The 22,886-nt window shown below is 40.5% G+C and overlaps 1 long non-coding RNA gene and 7 other non-coding genes across 8 annotated transcripts; 2 read left to right on the top strand and 6 right to left on the bottom strand.

Moving 5' to 3' along the window:
• Nucleotides 1-368: 368 nt before the first annotated feature.
• trnag-gcc lies at nt 369-439 on the bottom strand. The gene has a single exon. It is a non-coding gene; the product is annotated as a tRNA-Gly (tRNA).
• A 153-nt stretch (nt 440-592) lies between these two features.
• Nucleotides 593-664, top strand: trnad-guc. The gene has a single exon. It is a non-coding gene; the product is annotated as a tRNA-Asp (tRNA).
• Nucleotides 665-1,430: 766 nt separating this feature from the next.
• On the bottom strand, nt 1,431-1,501 carry trnag-gcc. Its single transcript has one exon. It is a non-coding gene; the product is annotated as a tRNA-Gly (tRNA).
• A 998-nt stretch (nt 1,502-2,499) lies between these two features.
• Nucleotides 2,500-2,570, bottom strand: trnag-gcc. The gene has a single exon. It is a non-coding gene; the product is annotated as a tRNA-Gly (tRNA).
• Nucleotides 2,571-3,571: 1,001 nt separating this feature from the next.
• trnag-gcc lies at nt 3,572-3,642 on the bottom strand. The gene has a single exon. It is a non-coding gene; the product is annotated as a tRNA-Gly (tRNA).
• Nucleotides 3,643-4,643: 1,001 nt separating this feature from the next.
• Nucleotides 4,644-4,714, bottom strand: trnag-gcc. Its single transcript has one exon. It is a non-coding gene; the product is annotated as a tRNA-Gly (tRNA).
• A 1,001-nt stretch (nt 4,715-5,715) lies between these two features.
• trnag-gcc lies at nt 5,716-5,786 on the bottom strand. Its single transcript has one exon. It is a non-coding gene; the product is annotated as a tRNA-Gly (tRNA).
• A 13,232-nt stretch (nt 5,787-19,018) lies between these two features.
• LOC124861263 lies at nt 19,019-20,202 on the top strand. Its single transcript, XR_007036574.1, has 3 exons — nt 19,019-19,120; nt 19,197-19,336; nt 19,871-20,202. It is a non-coding gene; the product is annotated as an uncharacterized LOC124861263 (long non-coding RNA).
• The last annotated feature ends 2,684 nt before the right edge of the window (nt 20,203-22,886 follow it).

The following is a 22,886-nucleotide window of genomic DNA, read 5'->3' as shown; positions in this document are numbered from 1 at the left end:
CTCTTTTTAACCTTTGTAAAGCACTTTGGGTTACGCTTGACTGTTTGGAAAGCCCTCTATAAATAAAGTTGGATTGAAAGTTTTTCAGAGCTTTTTCCCTGGCCTGTCTACTATGTCTCTTGGTCTTCTCTAGGCTGTTTATTGATGATCTTTCAATAAATCTCTGAGGCCTTTACGGGACAGCTGTGATAATACTAAGATAGAATTGTTCGGACTGGAGCTTGGAACATGGTTTAAAACCACCTAGGTATCTTGAAGGAGCAACAAGCCTGGACAGCTAAACCCGAGGCAGTTCTTTGGTGGTGTAGGGTTGATGAGCATTTATTTTCAAACAAAGAACTTAGTTGTGCTCCATGATAGAACAGAAATGCATTGGCCAGGAATCGAACCCGGGCCTCCCGCGTGGCAGGCGAGAATTCTACCACTGAAACACCAATGCTGAACTGTATTGCGTACAACCACAAAGACAGAAGGTGTGATAGCCTGGAAGAAAGGCCAGGTCTCCACATCTAATCACAACGTCAGAGCATAAGGATTTGAGAAGCTTGATCTAGCACTGGCGACAAGCCACCTCAGCCGCTCTGTTCTCGACTCCTCGTTAGTATAGTGGTGAGGATCCCCGCCTGTCACGCGGGAGACCGGGGTCCGATTCCCCGACGGGGAGAGCAGTTCCTTTTGTGACATAGACCTCATATTAGGAGGGAAATAAAAACATCTTTACTCAGTCGATAATTACCTTTGAATGTTGCAGCTAGCTTAAGTGCGAGTGAATGTCGAAGGAAAGTTACGTTTACTTTCATTCCTGAATTATCTAAACTCATCTAATACAGTTTTTATTTGGATAAACATTAATGGGGGTTATGACTTTGTAGCTAACATGAATAGATTTTGTGGGATTGTTACCTGCCCACAATCCACCAGGCAGCTACTCAGTTAATGACGGCCAAAAAATCCAAAATCTGATTCGGCATACGATCCTACAAAAAAATTGGCCTGTATGACGTCCGTAGAAATTAGAACACGTTGAATTGAATGAAGCCGCTCAGGCCATTCTCTGTCCCTCTCTTTTTAACCTTTGTAAAGCACTTTGGGTTACGCTTGACTGTTTGGAAAGCCCTCTATAAATAAAGTTGGATTGAAAGTTTTTCAGAGCTTTTTCCCTGGCCTGTCTACTATGTCTCTTGGTCTTCTCTAGGCTGTTTATTGATGATCTTTCAATAAATCTCTGAGGCCTTTACGGGACAGCTGTGATAATACTAAGATAGAATTGTTCGGACTGGAGCTTGGAACATGGTTTAAAACCACCTAGGTATCTTGAAGGAGCAACAAGCCTGGACAGCTAAACCCGAGGCAGTTCTTTGGTGGTGTAGGGTTGATGAGCATTTATTTTCAAACAAAGAACTTAGTTGTGCCCCATGATAGAACAGAAATGCATTGGCCAGGAATCGAACCCGGGCCTCCCGCGTGGCAGGCGAGAATTCTACCACTGAAACACCAATGCTGAACTGTATTGCGTACAACCACAAAGACAGAAGGTGTGATAGCCTGGAAGAAAGGCCAGGTCTCCACATCTAATCACGTCAGAGCATAAGGATTTGAGAAGCTTGATTTAGCACTGGCGACAATCCACCTCAGCCGCTCTGTTCTCGACTCCTCGTTAGTATAGTGGTGAGTATCCCCGCCTGTCACGCGGGAGACCGGGCTCCGATTCCCCGACGGGGAGAGCAGTTCCTTTTGTGACATAGACCTCATATTAGGAGGGAAATAAAAAGAAACAAAAACATCTTCACTCAGTCGATAATTACCTTTGAATGTTGCAGCTAGCTTAAGTGCGAGTGAATGTCGAAGGAAATTTACGTTTACTTTCATTCCTGAATTATCTAAACTCATCTAATACCGTTTTTATTTGGATAAACATTAATGGGGGTTATGACTTTGTAGCTAACATGAATAGATTTTGTGGGATTGTTACCTGCCCACAATCCACCAGGCAGCTACTCAGTTAATGACGGCCAAAAAATCCAAAATCCGATTCGGCATACGATCCTACAAAAAAATTGGCCTGTATGACGTCCGTAGCAATTAGAACACGTTGAATTGAATGAAGCCGCTCAGGCCATTCTCTGTCCCTCTCTTTTTAACCTTTGTAAAGCACTTTGGGTTACGCTTGACTGTTTGGAAAGCCCTCTATAAATAAAGTTGGATTGAAAGTTTTTCAGAGCTTTTTCCCTGGCCTGTCTACTATGTCTCTTGGTCTTCTCTAGGCTGTTTATTGATGATCTTTCAATAAATCTCTGAGGCCTTTACGGGACAGCTGTGATAATACTAAGATAGAATTGTTCGGACTGGAGTTTGGAACATGGTTTAAAACCACCTAGGTATCTTGAAGGAGCAACAAGCCTGGTCAGCTAAACCCGAGGCAGTTCTTTGGTGGTGTAGGGTTGATGAGCATTTATTTTCAAACAAAGAACTTAGTTGTGCTCCATGATAGAACAGAAATGCATTGGCCAGGAATCGAACCCGGGCCTCCCGCGTGGCAGGCGAGAATTCTACCACTGAAACACCAATGCTGAACTGTATTGCGTACAACCACAAAGACAGAAGGTGTGATAGCCTGGAAGAAAGGCCAGGTCTCCACATCTAATCACAACGTCAGAGCATAAGGATTTGAGAAGCTTGATCTGGCACTGGCGACAATCCACCTCAGCCGCTCTGTTCTCGACTCCTCGTTAGTATAGTGGTGAGTATCCCTGCCTGTCACGCGGGAGACCGGGGTCCGATTCCCCGACGGGGAGAGCAGTTCCTTTTGTGACATAGACCTCATATTAGGAGGGAAATAAAAAGAAACAAAAACATCTTCACTCAGTCGATAATTAGCTTTGAATGTTGCAGCTAGCTTAAGTGCGAGTGAATGTCGAAGGAAATTTACGTTTACTTTCATTCCTGAATTATCTAAACTCATCTAATACAGTTTTTATTTGGATAAACATTAATGGGGGTTATGACTTTGTAGCTAACATGAATAGATTTTGTGGGATTGTTACCTGCCCACAATCCACCAGGCAGCTACTCAGTTAATGACGGCCAAAAAATCCAAAATCCGATTCGGCATACGATCCTACAAAAAAATTGGCCTGTATGACGTCCGTAGCAATTAGAACACGTTGAATTGAATGAAGCCGCTCAGGCCATTCTCTGTCCCTCTCTTTTTAACCTTTGTAAAGCACTTTGGGTTACGCTTGACTGTTTGGAAAGCCCTCTATAAATAAAGTTGGATTGAAAGTTTTTCAGAGCTTTTTCCCTGGCCTGTCTACTATGTCTCTTGGTCTTCTCTAGGCTGTTTATTGATGATCTTTCAATAAATCTCTGAGGCCTTTACGGGACAGCTGTGATAATACTAAGATAGAATTGTTCGGACTGGAGCTTGGAACATGGTTTAAAACCACCTAGGTATCTTGAAGGAGCAACAAGCCTGGACAGCTAAACCCGAGGCAGTTCTTTGGTGGTGTAGGGTTGATGAGCATTTATTTTCAAACAAAGAACTTAGTTGTGCTCCATGATAGAACAGAAATGCATTGGCCAGGAATCGAACCCAGGCCTCCCGCGTGGCAGGTGAGAATTCTACCACTGAAACACCAATGCTGAACTGTATTGCGTACAACCACAAAGACAGAAGGTGTGATAGCCTGGAAGAAAGGCCAGGTCTCCACATCTAATCACAACGTCAGAGCATAAGGATTTGAGAAGCTTGATCTAGCACTGGCGACAAGCCACCTCAGCCGCTCTGTTCTCGACTCCTCGTTAGTATAGTGGTGAGTATCCCTGCCTGTCACGCGGGAGACCGGGGTCCGATTCCCCGACGGGGAGAGCAGTTCCTTTTGTGACATAGACCTCATATTAGGAGGGAAATAAAAAGAAACAAAAACATCTTCACTCAGTCGATAATTAGCTTTGAATGTTGCAGCTAGCTTAAGTGCGAGTGAATGTCGAAGGAAATTTACGTTTACTTTCATTCCTGAATTATCTAAACTCATCTAATACAGTTTTTATTTGGATAAACATTAATGGGGGTTATGACTTTGTAGCTAACATGAATAGATTTTGTGGGATATTTACCTGCCCACAATCCACCAGGCAGCTACTCAGTTAATGACGGCCAAAAAATCCAAAATCCGATTCGGCATACGATCCTACAAAAAAATTGGCCTGTATGACGTCCGTAGCAATTAGAACACGTTGAATTGAATGAAGCCGCTCAGGCCATTCTCTGTCCCTCTCTTTTTAACCTTTGTAAAGCACTTTGTGTTACGCTTGACTGTTTGGAAAGCCCTCTATAAATAAAGTTGGATTGAAAGTTTTTCAGAGATTTTTCCCTGGCCTGTCTACTATGTCTCTTGGTCTTCTCTAGGCTGTTTATTGATGATCTTTCAATAAATCTCTGAGGCCTTTACGGGACAGCTGTGATAATACTAAGATAGAATTGTTCGGACTGGAGCTTGGAACATGGTTTAAAACCACCTAGGTATCTTGAAGGAGCAACAAGCCTGGACAGCTAAACCCGAGGCAGTTCTTTGGTGGTGTAGGGTTGATGAGCATTTATTTTCAAACAAAGAACTTAGTTGTGCTCCATGATAGAACAGAAATGCATTGGCCAGGAATCGAACCCGGGCCTCCCGCGTGGCAGGCGAGAATTCTACCACTGAAACACCAATGCTGAACTGTATTGCGTACAACCACAAAGACAGAAGGTGTGATAGCCTGGAAGAAAGGCCAGGTCTCCACATCTAATCACAACGTCAGAGCATAAGGATTTGAGAAGCTTGATCTGGCACTGGCGACAATCCACCTCAGCCACTCTGTTCTCGACTCCTCGTTAGTATAGTGTTGAGTATCCCTGCCTGTCACGCGGGAGACCGGGGTCCGATTCCCCGACGGGGAGAGCAGTTCCTTTTGTGACATAGACCTCATATTAGGAGGGAAATAAAAAGAAATAAAAACATCTTCACTCAGTCGATAATTAGCTTTGAATGTTGCAGCTAGCTTAAGTGCGAGTGAATGTCGAAGGAAATTTACGTTTACTTTCATTCCTGAATTATCTAAACTCATCTAATACCGTTTTTATTTGGATAAACATTAATGGGGGTTATGACTTTGTAGCTAACATGAATAGATTTTGTGGGATATTTACCTGCCCACAATCCACCAGGCAGCTACTCAGTTAATGACGGCCAAAAAATCCAAAATCCGATTCGGCATACGATCCTACAAAAACATTGGCCTGTATGACGTCCGTAGCAATTAGAACACGTTGAATTGAATGAAGCCGCTCAGGCCATTCTCTGTCCCTCTCTTTTTAACCTTTGTAAAGCACTTTGGGTTACGCTTGACTGTTTGGAAAGCCCTCTATAAATAAAGTTGGATTGAAAGTTTTTCAGAGCTTTTTCCCTGGCCTGTCTACTATGTCTCTTGGTCTTCTCTAGGCTGTTTATTGATGATCTTTCAATAAATCTCTGAGGCCTTTACTGGACAGCTGTGATGATACTAAGATATAATTTTTCGGACTGGAGCTTGGAACATGGTTTAAAACCTCCTAGGTATCTTGAAGGAGCAACAAGCCTGGACAGCTAAACCCGAGGCAGTTCTTTGGTGGTGTAGGGTTGATGAGCATTTATTTTCAAACAAAGAACTTAGTTGAGCTCCGTGAGAGAACAGAAATGCATTGGCCGGGAATCGAACCCGGGCCTCCCACGTGGCAGGTGAGAATTCTACCACTGAAACACCAATGCTGAACTGTATTGCGTACAACCACAAAGACAGAAGGTGTGATAGCCTGGAAGAAAGGCCAGGTCTCCACATCTAATCACAACGTCAGAGCATAAGGATTTGAGAAGCTTGACCTAGCACTGGCGACAATCCACCTCAGCTGCTCTGTTCTCGACTCCTTGTTAGTATAGTGGTGAGTATCCCCGCCTGTCACGTGGGAGACCGGGGTCCGATTCCCCGACGGGGAGAGCAGTTCCTTTTGTGACATAGACCTCATATTAGGAGGGAAATAAAAATAAACAAAAACATCTTCACTCAGTCGATAATTAGCTTTGAATGTTGCAGCTAGCTTAAGTGCAAGTGAATGTCGAAGGAAAGTTACGTTTACTTTCATTCCTGAATTATCTAAACTCATCTAATACAGTTTTTATTTGGATAAACATTAATGGGGGTTATGACTTTGTAGCTAACATGAATAGATTTTGTGGGATTGTTACCTGCCCACAATCCACCAGGCAGCTACTCAGTTAATGACGGCCAAAAAATCCAAAATCCGATTCGGCATACGATCCAACAAAAAAATTGGCCCATATGACGTCCGTAGCATTTAGAACACGTTGAATTGAATGGGGCCGCTCAGGCCATTCTCTGTGATAATGTCTGTCCCTCTCTTTTTAACCTTTGTAAAGCACTTTGTGTTACGCTTGACTGTTTGGAAAGCCCTCTATAAAGAAAGTTGGATTGAAAGTTTTTCAGAGCTTTTTCCCTGGCCTGTCTACTATGTCTCTTGGTCTTCTTTAGGCTGTTTATTGATGATCTTTCAATAAATCTCTGAGGCCTTTACTGGACAGCTGTGATGATACTAAGATAGAATTGTTTGGACTGGAGCTTGGAACATGGTTTAAAACCACCTAGGTATCTTGAAGGAGCAACAAGCCTGGACAGCTAAACCCAAGGCAGTTCTTTGGTGGTGTAGGGTTGATGAGCATTTATTTTCAAACAAAGAACTTAGTTTAGCTCCGTGAGAGAACGGAAATGCATTGGCCAGGAATTGAACCCAGGCCTCCCGCGTGGCAGGCGAGAAATCTACCACTGAAACACCAATGCTGAACTGTATTGCGTACAACCACAAAGGCAGAAGGTGTGATAGCCTGGAAGAAAGGCCAGGTCTCCACATCTAATCACAACGTCAGAGCATAAGGATTTGAGAAGCTTGATCTAGCACTGGTGACAATCCACCTCAGCCGCTCTGTTCTCGACTCCTCGTTAGTATAGTGGTGAGTATCCCCGCCTGTCACGCGGGAGACCGGGCTCCGATTCCCCGACGGGGAGAGCAGTTCCTTTTGTGACATAGACCTCATATTATGAAGGAAATAAAAAGAAATAAAAACATCTTCACTCAGTCGATAATTACCTTTGAATGTTGCAGCTAGCTTAAGTGCAAGTGAATGTCGAAGGAAAGTTACGTTTACTTTCATTCCTGAATTATCTAAACTCATCTAATACCGTTTTTATTTGGATAAACATTAATGGGGGTTATGACTTTGTAGCTAACATGAATAGATTTTGTGGGATTGTTACCTGCCCACAATCCACCAGGCAGCTACTCAGTTAATGACGGCAAAAAAATCCAAAATCCGATTCGGCATACGATCCTACAAAAGAATTTGCCTGTATGACGTCCGTAGCATTTAGAACACGTTGAATTGAATGAGGCCACTCAGGCCATTCTCTGTCCCTCTCTTTTTAACCTTTGTAAAGCACTTTGTGTTAAGCTTAACTGTTTGGAAAGCCCTCTATAAATAAAGTTGGATTGAAAGTTTTTCAGAGCTTTTTCCCTGGCCTGTCTACTATGTCTCTTGGTCTTCTCTAGGCTGTTTATTGATGATCTTTCAATAAATCTCTGAGGCCTTTACGGGACAGCTCTGATGATACTAAGATAGAATTGCTCGGACTGGAGCTTGGAACATGGTTTAAAACCACCGAGGTATCTTGAAGGAGCAACAAGCCTGGACAGCTAAACCCGAGGCAGTTCTTTGGTGGTGTAGGGTTGATGAGCATTTATTTTCAAACAAAGAACTTAGTTGAGCTCCGTGAGAGAACAGAAATGGATTGGCCAAGAATCGAACCCGGGCCTCCCGCGTGGCAGGCGAGAATTCTACCACTGAAACACCAATGCTGAACTGTATTGCATACAACCACAAAGACAGAAGGTGTGATAGCCTGGAAGAAAGGCCAGGTCTCCACATCTAATCACAACATCAGAGCATAAGGATTTGAGATGCTTGATCTAGCACTGGCGACAATCCACCTCAGCCGCTCTGTTCTCGACTCCTCGTTAGTATAGTGGTGAGTATCCCCTGCCTGTCACGCGGGAGACCGGGGTCCGATTCCCCAACGGGGAGAGCAGTTCCTTTTGTGACATAGACCTCATATTAGGAGGGAAATAAAAAGAAACAAAAACATCTTCACTCAGTCGATAATTACCTTTGAATGTTGCAGCTAGCATAAGTGCGACCTATGAAAAATGTGCTTGACGGTATCACTTCCCTGTACGTTTGGAGGATGTCTTGCTTTAATGAAAAGCAAGACATAAACTTTCTCATAAACTTTTAGTTTTGCCTGTGCTGCTTTAAACCCTTTCAGATTACAATCTTTTAATTTCTCTTTTCAAGTCCTCAGCTGACTTTGTCTTTGCAGCACTTTCTTCTTCTCGTCTCTATAGTACAGCGTTTTCCCCTTTTCTCTTTTAACTTGTGTTCAGTTTCCTCCCTCTCCTCTAAGAGACTTTGTGACCTTTCAGCAGCGTCTTGGTCTACGATTATGCGTTTGTCTAATTAAATCATTCACATTTTTTCTCTATACTTCTCTTGTTCAGTCATTATCTGAAGCACAGCACTTGTGGCCTCATACTTTGCTGTAGCTTCTTGTCCTTTAGCAGAGTAGCCATAAGTGATAACTGAAGAGCTAGAGGATGTAAATATAGAGCTGGCATCGGGCCATGCAATCTCTTCTTGATTTTCTCCTTCAACATGAAATTTGATGTTTCACAAAATTAGCATGCTCACTGATGTGCATTTGTCTAACCTGGAATGCATATTGTGAGCTGGTCCATCCATTGCTATATATTAATCATAAATATCGTTAAGCTCAGCTATTTCTCTTTGCACCGTGTCCTTCAGGAATGTCAATTGATTGCATTAATTCCCTTCTTGTTGCCTTGTGATGCTGTTGTTGTCTGGCTTCTGGAAGTCTGTGTGTCCATTAAGATTTGCCGCTGCTTGATCCTTGGTGCAATGACGCGGTGTCGCCACCAGGAGGCTGGCCAATCATGCAGGTCATAGTTCAACTGTCACTATCACCTCTTCTTAAAGTCAATAGAGTTCTTTTGACTGATGGCATGAAGTTGGTTTTACTTGAAGTTGGTATTGTTACAGCACCATCTTATTGACATTAGTACATCACCGTCGACCTAAAGTACGACATAAAATTCAACGAGATAGCAAAAATATTAGAATAAAGACATAAAATGATATATAAAACATACCTGACCCATCCTTAGAGGTAGAAATGATGACTTTACTGATAATCTTAAGCGTTCTTCAGCCTTTTCTGACTTAAATTGGCCCTTCCTGCTGCAACTTGCCATGCTCATACTTCACCATGGTCGTGCATCTCTTTCAGGTGCACCAGTGGAAACAACATGCCACACACCTGAAAATTTTCACAATAAATGTTTTAATGACATGTAATGCCAAAAGAAAAATACATTAACCAAAATTATGGCAGTAAAATATGGCTTACTGCATAAACACCACAGGGAAAAGGAGATTCTGAAGGTTGTGGATCAGGAAAATGCAGACCTTGTTTGTCAAGCTGCCAAAGATCCCAACAGCTTGTTGCGGCCCACGACCAAACATCACATCTCCTGGTATGTAAAGTACTTGGCAAAGGCCCTGAACACCAGCTCTTCATTAAACACAAGCCCAGAAAATCTTGCGGAAACCCAGGAACTGTGGCACACTTTAACTGAGGGGAGTCAGTCAACCACCGTGTCCATGACCACCAGCGCCGGCAGTCTTCAACCCACCTGCACCTGCTTTGTCCACACCTATCATTCAGGACTCCTTAGAAAAAATTGTGGAGGGCATTTTAAATAAGCAGCAGCAACAACAGCCTGAGCAGAAGAAAATACAGACAAAGACTTGTCTTCCCTGTGGACAGCCAAAGTCTTGTTATGATACTGATGGTTCCTCCATTTTCATTTCTTTTTCCAACAGGGACCTTTTTGGTACTTCTACTGCTCAAAAAAGGTACATGATACTTATGCAGCTTTAGCACTTCCTAACCCAAACATGTCCTTTTAAGAATATCCCACCACAAGATTCGTCCAGAGGGAACTCCAGGAAACAAAGAAACAAGCTGAGGAAAAAACTGAAAAGAGAAAAAAGACTCTCAGCCAACATGTTTGTAAAGTTTGCCACAGGGATCTGAAACTGGGAACAAACAGCCCATGGATTCATACTGGGTTCCCTGGTGTGGCAGGGTCACATTTTCTCATCACTGTCTTCTTGTGTTTTTTGTTTTTTTTGGCGGTTGGCAAATAACTGAGGTGTGCATTACTGCCACTGACTGGTATGGAGTGTGGATCGTCATGGTTTTAAATGTACTTATTTACTATTACAATAATCAAATTCTATTTATCAATTTAGTTTTCTTGAAAAATCTGACTATAATTTGAACATGTCTGCTGCCTAAACTTCTTTGCAAAGTATCTATCAAATTAAAATTTTCTTTGATACCTACAAATTCTGTCCGCAAAATTGTTCTTTCTTGTTCATATTTCTGACACTTCAATATTACATGTTGTATTGTTTCCTCTTCTCCACAATTGTCACATTTTCCTGTATTATGTTTCTTAAATAATGTAGAATTAAGTCCTGTATGTCCTATTCTTAATCTTGTAATTAATCTTTCCTCTTTTCTGCTCCTTCTTCCAGTTCTTACTTCTCCAACTATCTTGTTGATTCTATAAAACCATCTTTCTTTCCTTTCTGTCATCCCATCTTTTTTGCCACTTTCTCTTGATTTTCTGTTTAATATTTCTTGCCTCTGACCTACTAAAATGAATTATAAAGATGTGGTTCTGTGTCGCCTTCTTTGCCATCCTATGTGTGCTGGTACCCATAAAAATACTAATATTAATCCCATCCTTTGTATTCTGAATAAAGTATGTTTTATTTCCAACAAAATGTCTGGTCTACCCTCTGAATGATTATGTTTTAAACTTAATAATGCTGAACTTGAGTCTGAACAAATGATTGTTTTTAATGCACTGCTAACAATATTGCTAATAATTCTCCTGAATATATCGATAATCCATCTGTAATTCTTTTTCCTACTTTTATTTTAAATTCTGGTATTACAAATGCTACTCCTATTTTTTTCATCCGTTTTTGATCCGTCTGTGTAAATCTGGACATAATGATAGTAATTGTTTATATATTCTTGTATTATACTTGAATCTAATCTACATTTCGTATCCTTTTTCTTTTCCATCAATGCCATATCCACCACTGCTTCTGGTAACAGCCACGGTGGCACTACTGGCAAAGGCAACATTGAACTTTTTTCTTTGATATATTTGAAATTCTTCTATGATATTGATAATCCAACCAAAACCCTTAGTTTTTTTCTTTTTCCCAACATGGTTTTAAAATATTACGTGTGGGATGATCCGGATTATTGCTTTGTAAATTTATCCAGTAATCCAGTAATTTATTGCTAATTGTTTCCTTCTTATATCTAATGGCATCTCTACCATCTCTACCTGAAGTACTGCTATTGGACTGGTTCTGAATGCTGATGTCGTATATTGTATAATTTAATAAGATGTGTTTGCTGCTGATCCATAAATTACATTTCGATAATGAATATTTGATCTAATTAATCCTGTATAAATTCTTTTTAATGATGTTCGATCTGCTCCCCAATCAATACCAGCCATACATCTCATATTTGATATTTTTTTGCATTTATCTATGACTTTCTCTATATGTACTTTCCATATAATTTTTTTTTATCAAACCATACTCCTAAAAACTTTATACTTTACTTGTTCTAAAACTTGATTGTATAATTTTAGTTTTATATTTTCTCTTTTCCTTTTCTGTGTAAACACCAGGACTTTTGTTTTTCCACTGAGAATTTAAATCCCCATTGATTTGCCCATTGTTCTATTCTAATAATCTCATCCTGTATTTTGTTTCAATATGTTTGATATTACGACCCCTTTTCCATATAGCTCCATCATCTGCAAATGCAACTGACTTCCTTACCAATATTTTTCAAAACATCATTTATCATCATTATAGAAAACATTAACAGACTTATACTTCATTGAGGAGTACCATTTTCTATTATATATTTACCTGACATTTCTTGACTAATTCTTACTTGTAATTTTTTAAAATCCATTTAAACATTTTTCCTTTAATACCCATTTTACTTAATTTGATTAATAATCCATCTTTGTCGATTTATGCTCTCTTTATTTCTTGTTCTAAACATTGTTAGAATTATGAATCTTAGAATATTATTTAATATTAATATTTTATCAAATAATATTTCAGTCTGTCAAGGCTTGTCCTGTGAATACCAGCCCAGTAAGGCGATGGTATTAGGTTATATTTGAGAACCAAGGATTATTTTTAAGGATCTGGAAATGAAGTTAAGTTAGTCTTGGAACTAACTCAGACAATAATTGGCAAACCTGTAGACAACCATTCACAATGCAAGATCAAATAAAATATTATTTTAATAAAATAATGTTTTAAATAGTGATCTGCTGAATAAAACCAACCTTCTGGTTGACCATTTCTCAACGGTGTAAAATTAGCTGCCTTTATTTATTGAAATAATATTTGAAGAAATATTATTAAGGGAGTATTTTGGAAAACAGCCAAATCTTTCTGGAGAAATGGGGCTTAATGGTGTTTACTTACTTATCAAATCTAGTAACTGATGTTTAGGGACTATTATTCACTAGCTTGAAAACTAACAACCTTTCTGTTAAATACTCTTTAGTAGCAAGCACGTGTTCTTACAGTTAGCAGTTAAGCTAACAAAAGAAGCTGATAGCTTAGCACCAGAATCAACACATACCTTTAAAATACCTTGGTTAATATAAGAGTTAAAATGCATAAGCACGGATTGCGCGTTATGATCAATGTTCTGTTTAAAATCACCCTTCAAATAAAGTTTGTCTTAACTTTAAAAACATACAAAGAACACAAACCGGGCACGTGTCCTGCAGATAGCCTGCTAGCACTAAGGTAGCCGAGTTTCACACAAACAAAACTTCATAAAATGAAAAACGTTTAGATCATTTCATCCCAACTGTTAATCTGCCCAAACCACTTAACCTCATGAACTGTGGTGAGGAATGTTGTCCAAAAGACGATGAAGTTTGAAGAAGGTTTCCACAGCGAACCAAGGGTTAGCTCCGGAGTTGTAGCTGGGCGACCCGTCCTGTCCGCTGACCACACGGGTTAACACGGTGATGCGGTCTCTGCGGTCTTCCTTCCAGACTGGGAGACCGCGTCTCTGCAGGGGTTTCTCTCGAACACCGTTTGCTTCTGCAGGGCTCGGAAGGAAAGTCAAGCAATGCTTGTACCTTAATTTCTTCGTTCATGAATGAAAATACCGGATACACAGACAGTATTTCATTCGTCCTTATCTTTGCATATGATCGAATGACACTCTTGGATCCAGTTTGAAGAGTTTATGTCTGTTTGCCAGCAAAAGACCTCAGCGCACTTTGTCCCCTCTTATCCCGATGAACACCGATGTGGAAGAAGGCGGATGTAGCAACAGCTGTGCTTTTATTCGGGCAGTGGCGTCACAGGAAGTCCGCAGTTATCCCGTTTCCTGGTTGTGCCGGAAGAAGGTTAATGCACTTTATTTTGAAAAGTTCCAGAAGAGTTTGTACCGGAGTTTAATGTTGAAATCCATGGCTCTGGGTTCCAACAACATAATGCCGAGTCATTAGTGCTTCTTCCTTTTTGAAAACCATTTTGATATCTAGATATTTACCTATTAATATTTAAATAATATGGAAATCTATTATTAATTATTTTTTCCATTATTTTACAAATATTTGATGTTAATGCTATCGGTTTATAATTTTCTGGTTTTGTTTTATCTTTTCCTGGTTTAACTATTGGAATAATTATTGCTTCCTTCCAGGTCTGTGGCAGCTCTCCCTCCTCCCAGACTTTATTGTATAATTCTAATATTTTGTCTTTTGCTTTGTCATTAAGATGTTCTATCATTGTATAGTAAATTTGATCTTTTCCAGGTGATGTATTTTTTGTTTTCCTGGTTACAAAGTTCAACTCTCCTTTTGTAAATGGCTCATTTAATAAATTATTTTTATCTACGTTATTTGGCATTAAGTCTTAATATTTCATCTTTATGATTTCCCTACCCTTCTTTCTTTTGTACTCAATTAGATTCTAATAAATTGGGTTACTTTTTAATATTTTAAATGCTTTATTTCTGATGAAAATTAAAAAGAGAGATCATATTTCTCCTATTTTAGCTTCCCTTCATTGGCTCTCTGTTAAATCCAGAATAAAATTTAAAATTCTCCTCCTCACATATAAAGCCCTTAATGATCTAGCTCCATCATACATCAGAGATCTGATTGTTCCATATGTTCCTAACAGAGCATTTCATTCTCAGACTGCAGGTTTACTGGTGGTTCCTAGAGTCTCTAGAAGTAGAATGGGAGGCAGATCCTTTAGTTATCAGGCTCCTCTCCTGTGGAACCAGCTCCCAGCTTTAGTCCGTGAGGCAGACACCCTGTCTACTTTTAAGGCTAGGCTTAAAACTTTCCTTTTTGATAAAGCTTATAGTTAGAGTGGCTTAGTTTATCATGGAGGGAGCCTTCCTCCCTCCCTGTTGGATGGAGTAAGGGGGAGTCAGGTTTAGCCTAAACCGGCTCAGTTATGGTTGAGGTGCAAACACACCCTCCATTTCTGCTACCTGTATGACCCCTTCTCTTTTACAATGGTTATAATCAGTCTGACAGAGAGAGATATCCCAGTCCTTGTGGTTTTTAGTATAACAATGACCATCAGTGGGACCCTTTGAGGGGTTCCTTGTGACGACATTGTTGTAAATAAGCGCCGTTTAACTAAATAATCTGAACTGAAACTATCTGTGTAGTTATGCTGCTATAGGCGTAGGCTGCTGGAGGACATAACGACCACTTTCACCCTCTTTGCTACATTCTCACACTACTCTCCAATTTTGCATTATTTGCTGTTATTTCAGTTTTTAACTTTGTTCTCTCTTTTCTCTTCCTAGAAGCTACACCTGGCCTGGCTCTGTGTCCACCTGTGACACCTTTCTGGAGAGGGGAATCGTCAGAGCTTCTGCTGGCAACAACTTAATGCTCACCCTCTACCGATGATCCACATAGCCCTGTCTTTCAGTGTTTAACCCTTTCTCTCTCCTAGACATGGAAATTGACCGAGCGTTTACTGTGGGAAGTCTGTGGGAAGGAAAAAGTGTGGCAGAAAACGCTGCACAACGAGAAGAGGTGACCAGACCCTGAGGAAGATTGTGGACTGAGTCTGGAGTAGAAACATCCAGAGCCACCGTGCACAGGCGTGTGCAGGAAATGGGCTACAGGTGCCGCATTCCCCAGGTCAAGCCACTTTTGAACCAAAAACAGCGGCAGAAGCGCCTGACCTGGGCTACAGAGAAGCAGCACTGGACTGTTGCTCAGTGGTCCAAAGTACTTTTTTCGGATGAAAGCAAATTCTGCATGTCATTCGGAAATCAAGGTGCCAGAGTCTGGAGGAAGACTGGGGAGAAGGAAATGCCAAAATGCCAGAAGTCCAGTGTCAAGTACCCACAGTCAGTGATGGTCTGGGGTGCCGTGTCAGCTGCTGGTGTTGGTCCACTGTGTTTTATCAAGGGCAGGGTCAATGCAGCTAGCTATCAGGAGATTTTGGAGCACTTCATGCTTCCATCTGCTGAAAAGCTTTATGGAGATGAAGATTTCATTTTTCAGCACGACCTGGCACCTGCTCACAGTGCCAAAACCACTGGTAAATGGTTTACTGACCATGGTATCACTGTGCTCAATTGGCCTGCCAACTCTCCTGACCTGAACCCCATAGAGAATCTGTGAGATATTGTGAAGAGAACGTTGAGAGACTCAAGACCCAACACTCTGGATGAGCTAAAGGCCGCTATCGAAGCATCCTGGGCCTCCATAAGACCTCAGCAGTGCCACAGGCTGATTGCCTCCATGCCACGCCGCACTGAAGCAGTCATTTCTGCAAAAGGTTTCCCGACCAAGTATTGAGAGCATAACTGTACATGATTATTTGAAGGTTGACGTTTTTTGTATTAAAAACACTTTTCTTTTATTGGTCGGATGAAATATGCTAATTTTGTGAGATAGGAATTTTGGGTTTTCATGAGCTGTATGCCAAAATCATCTGTATTAAGACAATAAAAGACCTGAAATATTTCAGTTAGTGTGCAATGAATCTAAAATATATGAATGTTAAATTTTCATCATGACATTATGGAAAATAATGAACTTTATCATAATATGCTAATATTTTGAGAAGGACCTGTAGTGTTTAACCCTTTCTCTCTCCTAGACATGGCGATTGACTGAGCTTAACTGTAACTAATTATATGTGCTCTCTTTCACACTCTAACCTTGAAAACTGGCTCAGAGTTTATCTGTTCTTTCTTTCTAGGTGAAACGACTAAAGGAGCTGCATCCATTAACATTTACTTTTCCTTCCCATAGAAAGTACTCCTGGATCAGTGCTTCTGTGTTCTTTTTGTGTCTCTGCTCTGTTCTCTCAAACCCCCAGTCGGTCGTGGCATTTCAAGAAAGGCTTTCCAAATCCACACGGTTTTTGCGCACGGTGGCGCAGTTGGTAGCACTGTTGCCTTGCAGCAAGAAGGTCCTGGGTTCAATTCCCGGCCTGGGGTATTTCTGCATGGAGTTTGCATGTTCTCCCCGTGCATGCGTGGGTTCTCACCGGGTACTCCGGCTTCCTCCCACAGTCCAAAGACATGCCTGTTAGGTTAATTGGTCTCTCTAAATTGACCGTAGGTGTATGAATGAGTGTGTGCATGGTTGTTTGTGTGTTGCCCTGCAATGGACTGGTGACCTGTCCAGGGTGTACCCCGCCTCTCGCCCGTAGACTGCTGGAGATAGGCACCAGCCCCCCCGTGACCCACTATGGAATAAGCGGTAGAAAATGACTGACTGACTGACTGACTTTCCAAATCCGTCAAAAACATGACTTGTTTTTCGCTCCCACGTGATGCGTCTTCGTCCCTGACAAGCCTCATCGCTGTCTGCAGACCAAACAGGTACTGGACCAGTCCAGCTTGTTCTCGGTGCTGCTTTGAAGGCAAGTTAAGGTGTAGAGAGACAGGGGTCTCTGCAGACTAAAAGTGGGGGTTTCTAAACCTGTAGGCGTTCCGTGATCACGGACAGTGATTGGTTGGCTTTATGTCCTCTGTTTTTCAGGAGGTATATATACAGAGCTAGCCTATGAAGTTGCACGAGAAGCGCAGAATGAAGGTAACGCAATTATCAGTCATTAAGTTAATTTTCGAAATTATATTTTTAATGTTGTCAGTGTGTATTATGAAGTCTACATGTACAAATTTTTATGTAAAAAAAGTACAGGTCAAAAGTACAGGTTTAAAATGTAAGTGACAAAAGGTAATCTATCGTACTTATGTTTCAAACGTGATCGTAGCGACACCGAAGCAGTGAGGTCGACGAGTGAAAAAAATAAATAAATAAAAAGACTAGTTATGCTAGTTTCAAAGTTATTTATACTTAAAAAATTAACACACTGGAGAGACATGGACCATAAACGTCTTAATGTATTGTGTTGAGGTATATTACTAGCATGTCACCATAGCAAAAATACACCTATGTGTAGAATGTTTTGTAGCATAACGTAGCTTAGCTACATGAATTTGGCTGATATGTTGCATTTTGTGGATGAATTAATATTGAATATATATATTTCTTGTATTAACTAAACATAGTTTTGTAAATTTGAGATGTGTGTAGTATTGATATCGAAATTGGGTTTTGTGGGGACTTGCAAATGGAAAGTCGCCATTTGTAATCACGGTCTTTGACTATGGGACCACAAGAAAGAAGTGTTAGATGGCAGTGGAGAACATTACAGAATTTAAACAGACTGTCACGTAAGGTTGATATTAAACTAAATATTTCAAAACAATTTTCTATAAAACCCCTTTCCTTTGTTGTTTTGTGTTGCTTGATTCGTTCCAAAAAATGTTGTATGAAAAATGTTTGAATTGGGCGTGTTCATAAGCCCATTGCTTGACTTGTATCAAACAATGTAAGAAGGTGTTAAATCTGTTTTCTCTTAACTTCTCTTTAGCAATATATGTCAAAAGCTGTGTCCTGGACTGTGGACACAGATTACCACTGAGGACATTGAGGTATGTGTGCTGATTTGCCACAGTTTTTGTTTTTAATACTGAAATGTGGTTTGTATTGCTGTAAAATATACAACTTTTTTGTTCAACTCAACTCTAGGATGTTCCCAGACAAGGATTGTCCCATAACTGTGGCATTTTCACATTGATGGTAAGTGCTGTTTCAAGCAATGCTTTTACATGACTATTTCAGTTTCATAATATGATAGTAGTTTTGTTATTATTCCTCTCTCTAGTATGCTTTGTACATCACTCTTGGTGGGCAGTTCGACTTCTCAGAGGTACGTAATTATATGTCATTTAAAACTTATTGGTTCACAAGCTTATATTGTGTTTCTGTCCATAAACAGGCTGACATGCCAACCATTAGGCTATGGTGATCTGTTCTCCTGCTTGAGAACTTTCCTGCAAGGTAAATGTACAGCTCATATGTTAACAAAAATGTCCAGACAATTTAGAAAATGTGTCTTATTGAAAGTCAGAATGTAATGGAAATTAAATCAAAATTACATCGCTGTACTTCAGTGAAAGGATGTAAACTCTGTTCATCAAATGTTTTTTTTTCTTAAAAAATGTAGCTGTGATGGAGTTCAGATGGTCCTAAATTTCTTTTGTCTGTTCAAGGTCCACGATTGAGAGACGATGTTCCAAGAAAAGACTGAAGGCAGCTCATCACCAAGGCGGGCAGACAGGTAGTGTTATGTTTCCTTCTAAAGGATGGGTTTTGTATTTCATGCAAATCAATAATTCTCCACCTCTGCTTGATCATTTATCGTTTGTTTCCCTTGTACAAAACAACAGTGAAGAAGAGGTTAACATTTTGCAGGTATGTATCTACAACAGTCTAAGTGGTACTCACACAAGAATAAAATGGGTTTTTACAAAATGTCTTGTTATTTCAGCTACCAGTGGACATACTGTATGAAATCCTTCTTCTTGTTGTGCTGGAGGAAGGAGACGCAGCAATGGGAAAATTATCACTGACATGCAAGCAGTTTCTGGACATCATTCTGCAACAAGGCACATTTCCTGTTGTTGGACAGTACGTAATCAGAAAGTTTAGCATTATTTTTCACATGTTGCTCCTGCACTAACATGTCATGTATGGATTATAGCATGTCTGCGTTATTCTGGCATCACGCAGTAGTTTGAACTAACATTAAAGACACTGCATCCATGCAGACAGAAAAGACAACCTTTTTTGGATTTTTTTCCATATTAGGACCCTAACAAATATCATCTTCGTTGTCGTATAATATTAGGTTTGTCTTCACCAAGACTTGTGTTTTCATTGAATTTTAATCACTTCAGAGGTTTTGCAGACATAATAAAACAATAAATGAGTCATTGGCCTTAGCTGCACAACATTAAAAAGTGAAACTGTTTTACATGGATCCACAAATTACTTCATTTATAGTTACATTTTAAACATCAGACGTTAATTGATATCTTCTGTCACTAAAGACTTTTGCACTGCATGTTGAATACATTGGGAAAGGGAAAGGCCTTGTCTTTATGCAAGTGCTACTTAAATGTTGTGTTTGGTGATTTTAATAATTTCTTTTTACAATTGAAGGTGTCGTTGACTGGAAGAAATTCTCTAAAGACTTTCAGGAAGCCGTACCTCATATCAAACTGCTGTGGAAGTTGTGGAAGCACATTTAAAGATTGTGGTGCAGGTTACTGGGGCAATGGGAAAAGAGGACAGCTGAAAGGCTTTTATTCTGAACCCAGTACTCCAGGGAACTGCAGCCACTTATGCGCCATGGATGCAGGGTTAGTTTCCCAGATTCCTCCTGTAATTTCCTCCATCACATGAAGTAACACCCTAATGATACTATGTTGTTGTGTGTTTTTATTAATTAATAGATGCTATGTAGAGTTTTAAGATGTCTTCAAAAGTTAAATACTTCAGAAGTACACCACCACCAAGTGATGCCTGCACATGTTTTTTTATGTAAAATAAAGAACATCTTTAACCTCATGTTGTATCTTATTGCTGTCTTTGTTGTGGGCTATCAGTGAGTCGAAATGTGATGATTTCTAGACTTTGTGTATAATATACTACAGTTTTTCAGTGTAGAACAAATAGCTTTATCACTATGTTTATTTTTGGCACATTAAGAGGCAGTTCTGCTTGGTCATTATTACTGTTAGAAGATATACAGGGGTTGGACAATGAAACTGAAACACCTGGTTTTAGACCACAATAATTTATTAGTATGGTGTAGGACCTCCTTTTGCGGCCAATACAGCGCCAATTCGTCTTGGGAATGACATATACAAGTCCAGCACAGTGGTCAGAGGGATTTTAAGCCATTCTTCTTGCAGGATAGTGGCCAGGTCACTACGTGATACTGGTGGAGGAAAACGTTTCCTGACTTGCTCCTCCAAAACACCCCAAAGTGGCTCAATAATATTTAGATTTGGTGACTGTGCAGGCCATGGGAGATGTTCAACTTCACTTTCATGTTCATCAAACCAATCTTTCACCAGTCTTGCTGTGTGTATTGGTGCATTGTCATCTTGATACACGGCACCGCCTTCAGGATACAATGTTTGAACCATTGGATGCACATGGTCCTCAAGAATGGTTCGGTATTCCTTGGCAGTGACGCGCCCATCTAGCACAAGTATTGGGCCAAGGGAATGCCATGATATGGCAGCCCAAACCATCACTGATCCACCCCCATGCTTCACTCTGGGCATGCAACAGTCTGGGTGGTACGCTTCTTTGGGTCTTCTCCACACCGTAACTCTCCCGGATGTGGGGAAAACAGTAAAGGTGGACTCATCAGAGAACAATACATGTTTCATATTGTCCACAGCCCAAGATTTGCGCTCCTTGCACCATTGAAACTGACATTTGGCATTGGCATGAGTGACCAAAGGTTTGGCTATAGCAGCCCGGCCGTGTATATTGACCCTGTGGAGCTCCTGACGGACAGTTCTGGTGGAAACAGGAGAGTTGAGGTGCACATTTAATTCTGCCGTGATTTGGGCAGCCGTGGTTTTATGATTTTTGGATACAATCCGGGTTAGCACCTGAACATCCCTTTCAGACAGCTTCCTCTTGAGTCCACAGTTAATCCTGTTGGATGTGGTTCGTCCTTCTTGGTGGTATGCTGACATTACCCTGGATACCGTGGCTCTTGATACATCACAAAGACTTGCTGTCTTGGTCACAGATGTGCCAGCAAGACGTGCAACAACAATTTGTCCTCTTTTGAACTCTGGTATGTCACCCATAATGTTGTGTGCATTTCAATATTTTGAGCAAAACTGTGCTCTTACCCTGCTAATTGAACCTTCACACTCTGCTCTTACTGGTGCAATGTGCAATCAATGAAGACTGGCTACCAGGCTGGTCCAATTTAGCCATGAAACCTCCCACACTAAAATGACAGGTGTTTCAGTTTCATTGTCCAACCCCTGAATCTGAAAGATAATCTGCCTTTACCCTGACATAAAGCTAAGTACATTATGAAGTGCATGCGTGTGAAAAACATTTTTTAATTAATGAACAAAACAGATTCAGAATAGTTTATGCAGTTATCAAAATTTACAAGAGGTTCATAGGAATGCATTTTTCTGCAGTAAATAGTTTTATGTTAATGAAAGAATAATAGGACTGACAGCAAAAAAACATTGTAAGCAACCAATGAAAACAAAACAGCATGATTTACAGCATTTAAAGAAAATGCACATTGTTTATAGATGTATATATATTTATATTTGACAACTACCCACTAATCTAGACATGTAGACTGATTCACTTCCTGTTTGCATTAGATCGTAGACTGTTAAAATCAGAGTTGCGTGTGTAGTTAGGTGGGGAGGCTTTTTCATTCATATTCATGCTGATGGTGCGGTTCCTGAGCTGAGACATCATCGTATGGATAAATGAGACAACACTGGATCTTCTGGCAAGTTACACCAGCTCTTTGTTCAAATGAAGCTTTCCAAGAAAGAACTGAGAAGATTCTCTTCTGTTATAGGTTTGTAGGATGTATCTGGCACAGGTTGGCTTGAACCTGTGAAGGGTGCAGTAAAAGATCATAGCATATAAAGCGAAGTGTGCTGCCTGGTCTCAGTCAAAGGTCATAAGTTCATAAGATAATGACCCAGAACAAAAAGCTAAAACTAAACTTGGGAGTGGGAAGAAGTGACCTTTCAAACCTGAAAAAGCAGTTTACTAATGAGATGTGAGCCAAAATAACTGCTCCAGCTGCTGAAATTTCATGTTTGTAACAAGATGCTGCAGATCTTCTATAAGTCTGTTGTGGAAAGTGTGATCTCTTCTACCATCATCTGCTGGGGAAGCAGCATCAGAGCCAGGGACTTAAAAAAACTCAACAAGCTGATAAAGAAGGCTGGTTCTGTTCTGGGGACTCCACTAAAACCTCTGGAGATCATTGTGCAAAGAAGGATTCTTCATAAAATGAAGAACATTATGGAGAACCCTGAGCATCCTCTTCATGAGACTGTCCTACAACAACAGAGTGTCTTCAGTCAGAAGCTTCTTCAGATCTGCTGTAAGACGGAGCGCTACAGGAGATCCTTCCTGCCCACAGCCATCAGCATCTACAACG

This window comes from Girardinichthys multiradiatus, chromosome 24, assembly GCF_021462225.1.
Source record: "Girardinichthys multiradiatus isolate DD_20200921_A chromosome 24, DD_fGirMul_XY1, whole genome shotgun sequence".
In the NCBI taxonomy this organism is placed as follows: Eukaryota; Metazoa; Chordata; class Actinopteri; order Cyprinodontiformes; family Goodeidae; genus Girardinichthys; species Girardinichthys multiradiatus.
This window is presented reverse-complemented; position numbering and strand designations above follow the sequence as displayed.